We start from the raw sequence: 13,079 nt of genomic DNA, 5'->3' as shown, positions 1-13,079 counted from the left end.
CCAGAGGCACCTTCCTCTTGCACCTTGCCCAGTTGCTCCTCTTCCTGGTGAAGACAACACGGAGGGATGGTGAGCCCACACATAGGGAAGACATTTACTCAGGCAATGGGCCAGAGCATTTTGATTCCCATGGACATGCATGGGGAAAGAACTGCAGAGCACATTTTACACGTAAATATCCAGAATTGGATATGGCACATCCTGGCTTTTTTTCCCCCCCTCTGTCCTGTTTTTTTTTCTCCTCTCTGTTTTGCACGTCTCATCCCCTTCACTCAAATCAGGCTTCCATGTTTTGACTGACCACGTTGGCCACGGTGGCCAAGACAGGAGTAAAACAAAAGCAGAGAGAGCGGCTTTGGATTCATTTCGTTTTTTCATTTGTATTGCATCAGGAATCCAGACTTACATTTTCTGCCTGTTGTTCACAAAGGACAGGCAGCTCTACCTCATGTTTCAGATATGTCTGGGTAGGCCCGAGGAGAGCATGTTCAACACTCCCTCCGTGAAACCACCATGTGTTTTCCCCGTGTTTGTTTTTGTATATTTGTGCATATGTCCATCGAACTGTCAGTGGTAACTTAAGGCCCAAGGGCTCTTTCTGTTTTGTTTTGTTTCGTGCGTGTGTCTCGTTGACTCTCGAGATCGTTGTGTGCAGTCGTGTCTCCGTTTCCCCCTTACAGTTTCTCAGAGCTGATTCTTATCGCTCTTTTCCTCTTTAACATATGTTTCTGGTGCTAATGACGGCTCAGTTGGAACTTTCTACACATGCAACCTCGCTCTCGTTCTGCTGCCGGCCTCAAACTGTCTGTCAACACTGCGTTGGTGACTGTTAGACAGATGTTTGTTGTGCGTGTCGGCCTTTTGTGCATGATGTAATGCTGTGTTAGCAAAACCAACCGGCCACTTGGACCAATAATGTTGAAATTAAAAGTTCAACTATATATTGTGTGTGTGTGTGTGCGTGTGTATGTGTGTGTGTGTGTGTGTGTGTGTGTGTGTTTGTGTGTGTGAGTGTGTGTGTGTGAGTGTGCGTGCGTGTGTGTGTGTGTGTGTGTTTCTGTGTGTGTGTGTGTGTGAGTGTGTGTTTCTGTGTGTGAGTGTGTGTGTGTGAGTGTGTGTGTGTCTGTGTGTGTGTGTGTTTGAGTGTGTGCGTGTTTGTGTGTGTGTGAGTGTGTGTTTGTGTGTGTGAGTGTGTGTGGGTTTGTGTGTGTGTCTGTCTGTGTGTGTTTTTGTGTGTGTGTCTGTCTGTGTGTGTGAGTGTCTGTGTGTTTGTGTGTGTGAGTGTGTGTTTGTGAGTGTGTGTCTGTGTGTGTGAGTGTGTGTGTGTGTGTGTGGTGTGTGTCTGTGAGTGTGTGTGTGTGTGTGAGTGTCTGTGTGTGTGCGTGTCTGTGTGTGTGCGTGTGTTTGTGTGTGTGTCTGTGTGTGTGTGTGAGTGTGTCTGTGTTTGTGTGTGTGTTTGTGTGTGTTTGTGAGTGTTTGTGTGTGTGTGTGAGTGTCTGTGTGTGTGCGTGTGTTTGTGTGTGTGTCTGTGTGTGTGTCTGTGTGTGTGTGTTTGTGTGTGTGTGTCTGTGTGTGTGAGTGTGTGTGTGTGTATGTGAGTGTGTGCGTGTGCGTGTGTGTGTGTGAGTGTGTGTGTGTTTGTGTGTGCGTGTGTGTGTGTGTAACAGCGATTCATCGAATAGTTTCTGTGATCTCAATCTCGGTGTGCGCTTCTCTTCCCTTCCCCAGCGGTGGCGATGGTGGCAGTGGTGGGATTTTGTGGAGTGGGTGTTTGCTCCCTTTCAACAGTCTCTCCACATGGCCTCCTGCCTCCTTTGTCTTTTTATAGCCTCCTTCTGGGAGATGCTGCTCTCTCCCCGAATGCAACACAAGCCAAAACACCTCTCAGTTCCTTCGCCAGAGCCTGTTACCCAGGGAATACTGCTATTCCTCCCCTACTTCTCTACACACACCTTCTCTCATCTCTCACCCCCCCACCCTTCCTCCTTCACCACCAAACCTTGTCTCTTCAGCCCGAGCTGGACGCACATTTTGGGTTTTTTTGGAACACGCAGGAATGAGCGTGATATGCGATAGTGTTGCATTTCAAGCCTCGGATTTCAAGTATGACAAGTTTAAACCTTATGTATTTCTGAATTTTTATAGTCACCTCTCAGTAATCATTCCTTTCATCACCTTTGGTATTGCGGTGGAAAGAATGTGGATCATTCTTTGCTCTGTGAAATCATTCGGACAACTTTGTTGAATCATAGTAAAGCTATGCTGACCAGCGTGGGCTGCACCGGGGCCATCGAATGTCATTTAGTGTTGTCAGCTCCACATCAATGTCTCGGAGAAGGTTTGTCTAACAAGTCACACTGGGATTGTAGCATAATATAAAAAAAAAATGTTAAGGTGACTTAGTTTTGAATGTGCACAACTAACTTCAGTAGGAACCTCATTAACACAACGTAGCCAAAAGGTGTCAGGTCAAGTTTGACTTCTTTACATTCTGTCGATTATTTGATTTAAATGTTTCCCACTTAAATACTTGGTAATTTTGTTGCATGATGGACCAGCAAAGCAAAGAGGCAAATTCAATTTGTCATTCCTTGCATTACTAAATGTAACAATATGTAATTCATGTCCAGGCCAATAAACATCTAGTCGTATGGGGTGTTTGTGTCAGCTGGTGAGTTGAAAGAAATTGTACCTTCAACAAGCTGAGGACATTTTGAAACTTTGTAAATTTGCCGTTACATCGCTTTTCATTCAGAGATCACTGAGAAGTAGATTTGTCAAGCGTATCAGAAAGTATTAAGAGAAACAAACAGCAATAGACTCCAGTCCACTGTAATGCTGCAAAGAACAAGCAGATATATATAATATGCATGAAGAGGAGGCAAGTCTATTTTAACAACAGTGCAAAATTAACAAAAATCTATGGCTGCCCAGAAGGAAGAACATTTGTATGAAAAAAAAATTATATGGTTTTGAATGTGGTCAGCATGTGCAAATAAAATATATATACATAGTCAATGGGACATATCGAGCCAAACCACCCCTGTAGCCCAGAGAGAGCAAGTCTCCGAGGTGTTTTTCTTTGCTTTCCACACATGCCTTGTTAGCCACATAAGACATTACTTAGTTTTCGTATTTCACGTGTTTACAGTTTAGATAACTTATTGCCCCTTCCCCTGTGCGCTGGAAGCTTCGCCCACCCGGCCCATTCCTAACTGGCCGTGGCCTTCGTCCTGTCTCTGTCCCTCGCCACACCCAGCGTGCACCCCCGTGTGGCATCAGACATGCAGGCGTGCCACTGCACTGACACGGTCATTTGTCTTCTGACCGCCGTGGCATATGGAGAGGGCTGGCACGGCACAGATGTCCACTAAGTGCTGATGAAGGGAGTGAGGAATGGATGGGCTGGGACTAAGAGGATCTTCGCCGGTGCTGCTGGAGCCTGGTACTGCTCCACCCTGCTTGGTGTTATTAACTTTACTGTACTGAGGAGGGGGGGGGGTGATGAGGCTACTCAATAAAGAATGTGTTTCCAGATATCTAGGAAAATGACTGAGCATGTGCCTGACTCTACTCTCCCCCCACATCTCTGTACCTCGGCCTGTTATGCGTGTATGCAGGCCGGTGGGTGCTGCGCCGGCTAGTGGGTGCTGTCTGCTGGAGTTGGAGTGCACTGTGGAGAAGGAGGGTGTGGATTAAAGCTGTAGGTAGAGCAGAGAGAGCCTGAAAAGAATAATTTGCAGCTTAAGGCCAATAGCTTCAAAGTCATGAATCCTCATGGGTGAGCCAGCCGGGCTCTGAACCTGTCAATGGTAACTTACTCCTCGGATAGCACGCCAAAGACTTCAATAATGACATCACCCAGGCATGGGGGCAGGGGCTGGGAGCCGGGCTGGGGTGAGGGAGAGCTGAGAGACGGGCCAGCTATCAGGGGTGTGAGCGCGGCCCTTCCGAGCACTTTGAAGTCCCGCTTGACGAGGGCTTTGCAGCTGCCTGATACCAGCCATGTTGTTCTCTGCACGGATTGGCCACAGAAGCCACCAGGGCGGCTTATCAGATTTATTGAGGCTTAGCGGTTGACGTTCCGAGTGTGTATGTGTGATGAGGTGTGTGCATGTGTGTGTGGAGGTGGAACCGGGTGAATAGGGAAAGGGTCATCCCTTTAACAATCCACTCGTCCCAGTTAATTTAGACAGGACCCTGGGGTCTGACAGTAAGAGGCAAGAATTCGCACCACCCCTCGATGGAGTCCTCCGGACCTGAATCCAGCAGAGCACTTATGTAGCTTCTCACTCGAATTCCACCTTCTTTTTTTTCCTGTTAATAATGCTGGTGTGGACAAAGTCGTGAGGTGAAATTAAATTTGACAGAGCTGCATTTATCTCCCCTTGTAGACCTACTGTATTTTATACGATGGGCAACAGGATCAGATTTTGCCTAATACCACAGTCTGTCTGCATCCAATCGGTAAGTTTACCACGGACTAATAGGATGTGGATATGTTACCTTGAATCGCAGTGTTCTTGGAGGAGAAAGTGCGCACCACAGCCTTGTCTCTGTGAGATTTCCCAAGCTTAGGTTTCAGACACACACTTCAAAGTCCCCCTAATGAGTGGAAAAACATCGCCGGCTCCTGCACGACATTAAACGAGTGCCATTTTTTTCCCCCTGTGTTGTTGCTGCGTTGTATTTCACAAGCTTTCCCCCTTCCAAATGTTAGCAACTCATTTTCACCTCCAGCACAAACAAACACTGAAGTATCGCCCATTGTAGCCAGTATCAAAGGCAGCATTTGTTAACAATAAAATTCTGGTTTGAAATGGCTCCAGCACAGATTTTTGTGCTCAAAAACTGGCCAACATTTTTTTATGCCACAGAAATCAAAAAGGGGAGAAATGTCTGGAAGCAAGACGGGCCGTTTATAAAGTGTGCAGAGGGAACAGCCAGAAAAACTACATGTAACATACAAGAGTTTTATCTAATTGCTCAGTCGTGAAGGTTTTGTTCTCGCTGCTGTCATCTTTTCACTTATATTTTCCATTTTAAGCATTTGGAGAATGTCTCCCCTATTAAAAGCGTATCGAGTTTGGGACGGGCTTCCCAGCCTCCGTAACAGATATGGAGAATCGATAAGAGCATTACCAGGCTGTGACAGAACGGACTGCACCCCCCCGCTCCTCTCAGGATGGCTGTGCGACAATGGGCCGCGCTCCTGCTCCCGATCACATTTTCTGCCGGGTGGCACAAGCGGTCATTAACCCTTTAGGCCAGAGCATCCAGCCAGTGCATTTTTTAAAATACAACCAATGTCTAAATATTACTCTTGTATTTGGTTTCGGTTACAAGTGAATTTGACAGTAACTCTCTGGCTGCATCAGTATCCATTTCTCCACGGTCTCAGTCGCCTGAGCCACATTTAGCTCCCTCAGCATCAGTACCAATTCCATTTAGGGGTAAAAATGTGGAATTCTCCCTCAACCCGTTCCCAGGTGGTGTTTGTGAGGGAGAGGAGGAGGAGGAAGGGAGGAATAGTTTGGAGAGACGTACAGAGGGGATAAAAAATGAGCAGTGGAGTTTGTTCAGGTTCAAGATGCGTTGTGTCTGTTGGCAGCTTGTCGGGCCAGCATTGTTTGACGTTCTACCCCTTGTGCGTTTGTGAGCCTGTGAGGGCTTTATGGCTCGATGTGACTCTGCCGCCAATAGGTTCCAGATGCCGCCGGTGTGGGAACCAGGGAGCAGAGCGAGAGAGGAGATGGGGAAGAAGCATAACCAGGTGTGACCCATTGCAATCTGGGATGTTCTCCATGGCTATCCAGACTAATATGAGTCTGCATGTGTGTGTGTGTGTGTTGAAGAAATGGGACTCTGCAATGTGTTCTCAATCTGACACCGGATAGACAAACAGACAGGTAGACAGAAGTATGTACACAGACACAAACGCTTAAAGACTTGTGTACGCAATTGGATTTTGTTAACTGCATATATGCTTCTCCCATGCACACACCTTCTGCCAAGGCACGGAGTTCATGGTTTGAGTCGCGTTGTTCAGCACATTTGCTGCTGGCACCACCGAGGTCCAACATATGGCAGCACTCTGAGCTTTCAATCCCAGCGTCGGGGCTCCGAACAGAACCTGCCAGCTCCACAGTGGCCTACTGTAAGGGGAAAATTGTCAGCAGGACCATTTAAGGTCCCAAACCACAAGCACTGATAAATGTCTGCATTTCTCGACGTAATTACCTTCAATCCGGTGTGTCCCCTTTTTCCAAGGAAGGAAACAACAAAGCCTAGAGCAGAAACAAAGCCTATAAGGTTAAGAAAAAAAAAGGCCCAAAGTGCTCTGACTGCTGGTTGAATTAAATATGGTTCTGCTCTGCGTGATTGAAAAAAACTTAGATGAGGTGGAGCCGAGTTCAGCCAATGTGTTTTTGATTCAAGAAAAGGTAAAAAATACCGTAGCAGAAAGTCGACAGTCACTGAGGACAGTCATTCCCAAGTTGAATGTGTAAAAGTATCAGTGAGTTAGGTCACAACATGTGGAAAGCAAGATAAGGATGTTTGAGGAAAACCAAGAATAAGATTTTGTTTTGTCGTTATCACAACATCAAATCAGTGTTAGCAGATTTTTGGATTAAATTGAGAGGAACACGAGGGATATGTGTTGTTTGGCCTCTGTCCTTGACAATGTTTGCAGTGCAGCTGTCCCAGTGAAGGCTCCTCGATGCTGCCTTCACACACGAAAAGAGATACGTCCATTTCAAACACGCCCACCACATAGTTTCATGCATTCTTCACATTTGCATGATTGTTAAGTAGTACATCCACAAGAGAGCAGCGTGGAGTTTAGAGTTTCTAATGAAAACAAACATAGCCACGGTGGAGGAGTTTGTGATAATTTAACTCAGAGGCTGACCCGTGGTTCTGGGTGGAGAATTAGACGCCTGTAGTTTTCTAACAACCTGTCAAATATCTCCTCAAAAAAGTTCTGCCATCCTTGAGATTTCTTCTTCTTCTCCTATGGTCGTCTCATTTGAAATATTGGCTAGGCTGCCCCCCCAATGATTTCTGGTGGTACTTCTCAGTTTGTCTGTTTGGTTCATATTAGGGAGTTTTCAGAGGAAATTATCATAGCGTATGGACAGTATGCTCTGTCTGTCCGTGTGCATATCTCACATTCAGCATGAATGAGCCTTAAAAATAAAACACCAAACATGATAATCTATCCTGTGTATTTGATTTATTTGTGCTTTGGATTCAAATGATTTCCGTCTCCCTTTTTAATCCTGAGAACACTTTAAGATCTTTTTTTGTTGTTGTTGCAAAATCCTAAACTGTTGTGTTGTTTTAATACACAGACATGAATATAACAAATTAATGTCAGGAGCCCTCAGCCTCATAGATTTTGGAATAACTGCAGTATCTTACCCCAAGAAATACTTATCCTGTGCAAGGCTTGTTACAGCAAAAAATGTACCTGCTACGATTCTCACAGGGCTGCTACTGTTGTCGATAATCCTTTCCTCTTCAATCCATCATCTGTAAAATAAACACAAGCCACCCCCACCTGTGCCTGACTCAGAGGGGTGAGGGCCCGTTAACCTGCTCACCCAGGCCACCGGCTCGGGGCTGCAGATTCCCCGCCTCCCTGTTTAGATTATTTCCACGGAGGCGGGTGACTCTCTTGTGTCACTGATAAGAACGCAGCAGGGTGGCGGCAGGAGGGTCAAACCACAAGGGGAATAAAAACTCAGGAAAAATAACAGAAAAAAAATCGTTATCCCCTGAAAAAAAGTAGTTTCCCCCCAAACTTCTTCACCATGGCACAAGGCTATTACACTGATAGAAATTCCTCTCCCTCCTCGGCGGTCTGGCCCTGAGTACGCGAGGGGCCAGAGTCTTAGCCACATCTCAAGCTAATTTACAAAGATCCCGAATTATTCTCTTATCTTGGGCTTTAAAGGTTGTAAGGTTGATTAACAAGGCCCTGTCCTGTTTATCAGTTTGGGGCTGGGTGTGGAAAATAGCCTGCGATAAGTGCACAGACCATTAAACATTCTATTTCCCCTAATATTTGTCGGCAACCATCTGCTTAACTGATCTCCCTTCACTTTAATTAAAAGGGATTCCCGTCTTGTTGGGGTCATTATGTGCTGGCGGACGCCAGGAGAGGGGTTTGTGATGAGTTCAGCGTTCCCTCTGTCCCTGGGTTGCCAGAGGGCTTTTTTCATCCTCCCTTCCGAGTTAACCCCTTCCTCGCCTGCTGCACTTCCACCTTGTTATTTAGCGGGTGAAGCAGACTGGAGAATTAGTAAGTCCGGCAATTCTGAAAGAGATCCAGTGTGATTCTGGTGAAAACTTTTCTCTTCACTGGAGAAGTGTGCAGATATTCACACCATCTCCCTCAACTCCGGGGCATGAGACTCCGGCTGTAATGGTTTGATTTGCCCAACACTAGTTGGATCGATGCGGCTGTTTACAGTTTCTCCCTCTCTCATCCCTTTTGTCTTTTTTCTAATTTAGTGTTCCCAAACCATGGACAGTGGTCTGAGTCTGTCTGCTGTGCTTGCATCTTCGCCCTCCTCCCTGCTCTCCATCACTGTCCATTGATGTTTTTCCCCCTCTCTTTCTTTTCTCCTCTTCCTCTCTCCTTCCTTGGTTGGTCTTGGAAAAAGAGCTGCATGCCTCCACACTTCTGGACAAGACTGATGGCTCGTCAATAGCATTAGCCAGCATTGCAGGCCTCACTGGTGTAGAACCAAATCAATAGGGCCCAGTAAAAAGTCTTATACGTGTATGCGGTCCATCCCAGCCAAGGCTCGTGTTACCACAGATAAGTTTTTATAAGAATTCAGGAGTCGCCATCGGTTACGTTCCCTGTAATTCCTCATTTCCTCTGCCAGTCACTAACATTCGTAAGTGCTTCTGCTCACAGTCCTCCAGTCCAGCTTTTAGTGTAATTATGTATTGTACCCTTCAGAAAGTTGAAAGAAAATGTTTCTGTTCATTGTCACGTTAAATGGGAATTTAAATTTAGCAGCCTTGGGATGACGCAGAAAATCTTTTCTGCTCTTTCTCTCTAAATTCTGGTCATTTACCTTCTAATTGTATTGTGCAATTACAATCAATTAGTTCTCAATGAAAATTGATTTCTGCTTTCAGTGCAGTGGCTGGATGGTGTGTGTGTGTGTGTGTGTGTGTGTGTGTGTGTGTGTGTGCATGTGTGTGTGTGTGTGTGTGTGTGTGCATGTGTGTGTGTGTGAGAGAGAGAGAGAGAGACAGAAAGAGATAGTAAGATAGAGGGAGAATATCTTTGAATTAATTGAAAGTGAATTTCACAGGAAGCACTGTTGCCTCACTGCGAGAAGCTTCCCGGATCGCATTCTGGTTTGCTTCCACTCTCCATGAGGAGTCTGCATGTGTATCCCTGTGTCTGTGAAGGTTTTCTCCAGGTTCTCCAGCATGTTCCCACAGTCCAAAGACATGCAGACTGGGCTGAGGTTGTTTGGAGACTCTGTTTGTTTTCTCTCAGTGTGTTGGCCTTGCAATACGCTGGTGACCTGTCCAGGGTGCGTACCGCCCCTCCCATCATATCAGTTGGGATTGGCTCCAGTTTTATTTGAGGGGCCATGCAGTGTGAAATAAAGCGAAATTGCGGAGAAAGAAAATTGCAGTTTATCTGGGTGAAAGTAATTCGCTTTAAAGACGTGGCATCGGTGTATAGATTCGGATTACCTGCTATGAATGTGATGTTATTATTTGCTATTAGCGATACTGGAAATGGTATTGGAACATTACTACTTTTTTCCCAGTATCCTAAGAGTATCCTAAATTGAAAACAGTACATTCTATAACATTATTTCAACTCAGAAAGAAAATTGTCCTTTTCGCCAGATCTTTTTGGAAAAGTGACATAAGTGTGTATTCAATCTAAGCTGTGTGTGGTTTTACAGTCATACTAGATGGCGTGCTATCTGTGCTGTTACCACGAATACTTTAAATCTACTCCTGCCAGCTAGCTTTTATTTTAACCTATGCGTGTTCTCTCTGTGTTGGAGTTGCTTCTTTCTGAAAACACTGGATCCGTCAGTCCGTTGAATTGGAGATGTCCATGTTTTTTTTTAGACATTTTGCCAAAATGCCGGCACTATTGAATTTGAATATATTTAAAATAACCTCTGGAACATGCGGTCATGCCTCGAGTTGCTCTGCTGCTTGTGTCGGGAAGAGAGAGCTGCGTCCTATTTATTTGTCCTATATACTGTGAAGGTGAAGGTGAAGGTGAAAGGGAGCTGGTGATGTGTGTTCTTCCTCTCTCGTCTGCACTGCAATTACCAAATGTATATCTTATGTAACTTATGTAAGCCATTGATGGTGCTCAGCTTTGGAAAAACTTATTTCTGAAGCATAACATTTCAAATCTATATTTAAAGCAGAACCCGCGTTAAATTAGCAGAAGCAGACTCTTCAATGGACTTGCAGCAAATTAATGACTAATATAAAGATCTCTAAGGACAGACAGACGGACAGAGGAGCTGGTGAACGTCTGTCCTCTGTCAACTTCTCAAGCTTCTCCAGCTCAGATAAACACCCCCCCCCCCTCTCTCTCTCTCTTTTCCCCTCTCTCTGCATGTACCTTTTCTCTCACAGCACAAGGACTCTGCCTCTCAAAGGTCAGCGGAGGGCCAGCGTGTTCGTCAGGCCAATCGATGGCCTGCCGTCGCCGTCAACATGCCCAGTTATGTAGCGGGGGGGGTCAGCCCGGTGTCGGACATCGCCGCCCCCCCCTCCTTGGTGGGAGATTGTCACCGAGGAATAAAAGGGGGGGTGTGTATGTGTTTAGGATGAGTGGCGGAGGATATCTGGGAGAAGTGGGGGAGTATCTCTTACCGAGCCTGCATATAATCAATACCATGCAGCGCTATTATTCTGAAGTGAGTGTGTGTTTGTGTGTGTGTGTGTGTGTGTGTGTGTTGCGCTGTTATCAACAATGACAGGGGATCAAGGAACCGGTGTGTGACAAAGAGGAATGGTGTCTGATTCAAGGTCAATAAGGCCGATGTGTGTCACTGCTTCACTTTCTCAGAGGGAGGGAGGAGGAGGAGGGAGGCGGCGGCGTTATGTTCCCGTTGGTTACCAGAGCAAGCATGACATCCCGGCTGGAGCTCATATCAATTTGTAATTTTACCCGCAGTCACAGCAAATGATGTCAGCGCAGGTCGCCTTCTGTAGAATGACCCCGCATTTGTCTGTTGTTGTTGTCGATGTCTGTCTCCGTGTCAGGTCGTTGCTCCGAGGTGAAAGAATGTTTTTCTTTAAAGGATGTTAACAATTGTGGATGCTAATATTCATATTTTTATATGTAGTCAACAATGAAATTTAAAGTGTATGTAGAGGACTAAAATTATCAATATATTTTGTTTTCAATTTATTTTCAAGGATACTTTCATTTTTAACTATCACCAAAAAAAAGATAGTATATAATATAATTTTAATTTAATTTCCCGCTTATGATCAGACAAAGGCATATGCCCTTTGTTTGCCGCCCCCCCTTCAGTGACCATCTTACTAATTTGCTAAAACCAGCCTTCTTCTCATGCCAATACATCATTTAATAACTCTATTAATCTTATCGGCCACTGGTTGGTCAAGATAGCCTTTTCCCCACTGGTTTTTATCACAGGGTAATTAAAGAGCCCAGTAAAACCTGCTGAGATCACTGTCTTAAATGGCTTGATTGACACTTCGCTTGTTTTTTTCTACATTATAGAATTCTCCTTCACCTTCACAACATTTTTCACAACACAATTTCGGGATTATTTTTTTTAAATATAGGTTAGAATTAAATATGAGAACAAGATGCCAGTGACTGATAAATCTTTAATATAAAAATTGTACAAGAATTCTGATACAAATTACAAGAGGTATTTGGACAAAATATGAATAAAATTCCATTTACATCCCAAAACCCTTATGCATTTTATGCAAAAACCATAGACAGTTATGATACAGAAACAAATACAGGAAAGGCAAAAAAGGAAAGAAAAACAAAGAAAAGAGTCTTTTTAAAAAGAGGACATTTTTTTCCCCCGTCTGCAAATGGGAAACACCTGTTCAGGTAACGTACAGTATTCATGAGGCTTCCAAATCACCGTTTTGACACCAAAGTGAAACAAGCTCCTCTGCTGTGTTTGTTCTCCGCAGTGCGACCGTGTAGCCATGCAACGCTGTCGGGTGCCAGTGCCACAACACAGGCTTCTTAAGACACACACACACAAATGTATTGGATACACAAAAGCACAAATGAAAAGAAAACCAACAAAAAAAAAAATCTAAATTCACCGGTTCTTCAAGCTTATTTATATTTTAAGACTGTAAAATATGATTGGCACAATGGAAAACATTTCATGAATTTACAGTATTTTTTTTCTTTTTTTTGCAGGATCACTGACATTTCACAGGTTCCAGTTCAAATTTAATGAGGGTCTTTTCTCTTTTATGAGACTGACGCATCTATACACACTATTTACCTCCTATCTGCATATTTCTTATGACGTCCCATCAAACGTTTGAATCCCACTTTGTGTCGCCGCTCGCACTCGCTGATGTGAACCGAACGGACAGTGATTAACAGGTCAGCCGCTCCGTCTCCCTCTCCCTCCGTGTGTGACGTAGAGTTACAGAATAATTGATGCCTGGCGCTTCTTCTAATCAAATATTAAAGATTCACTTCAGTAGTCTGGGCCAACGAGGCGCTCTAAGTGACCCGGTGTTGCCGTCCCGTGGCCCGGTCACTCGGTAGCAGAGTGCACCTGGGCCCATGCAGCAGTCGGGGGAAGTAAGACACACAAAGATTGGATCGAGGGGGTGGGGGGGGCTTTCTCGAAGGAGTGGCGGAAATTGGCGGTCATTTCTCAGAGGAGAGCAGAGTGTGTAGGGGAGAGAGAGGGGTGGAAACACGAGGGGCGGCTCGATCGCTCTCCGGCAGGCAATCAAGAAGAAGCTGGTGATGAGTCCTGGGGAGTCCTGGCCCTGCTGCTCTCTTGCTCTCTTCCCTCCCTGTGGTCCTCTCTTCTCCTCCC

This window comes from Limanda limanda, chromosome 2 (genome assembly GCF_963576545.1).
Source record: "Limanda limanda chromosome 2, fLimLim1.1, whole genome shotgun sequence".
In the NCBI taxonomy this organism is placed as follows: Eukaryota; Metazoa; Chordata; class Actinopteri; order Pleuronectiformes; family Pleuronectidae; genus Limanda; species Limanda limanda.
The sequence above is the reverse complement of the archived record's forward strand: the minus strand, read 5'-3'. Positions refer to the sequence as shown.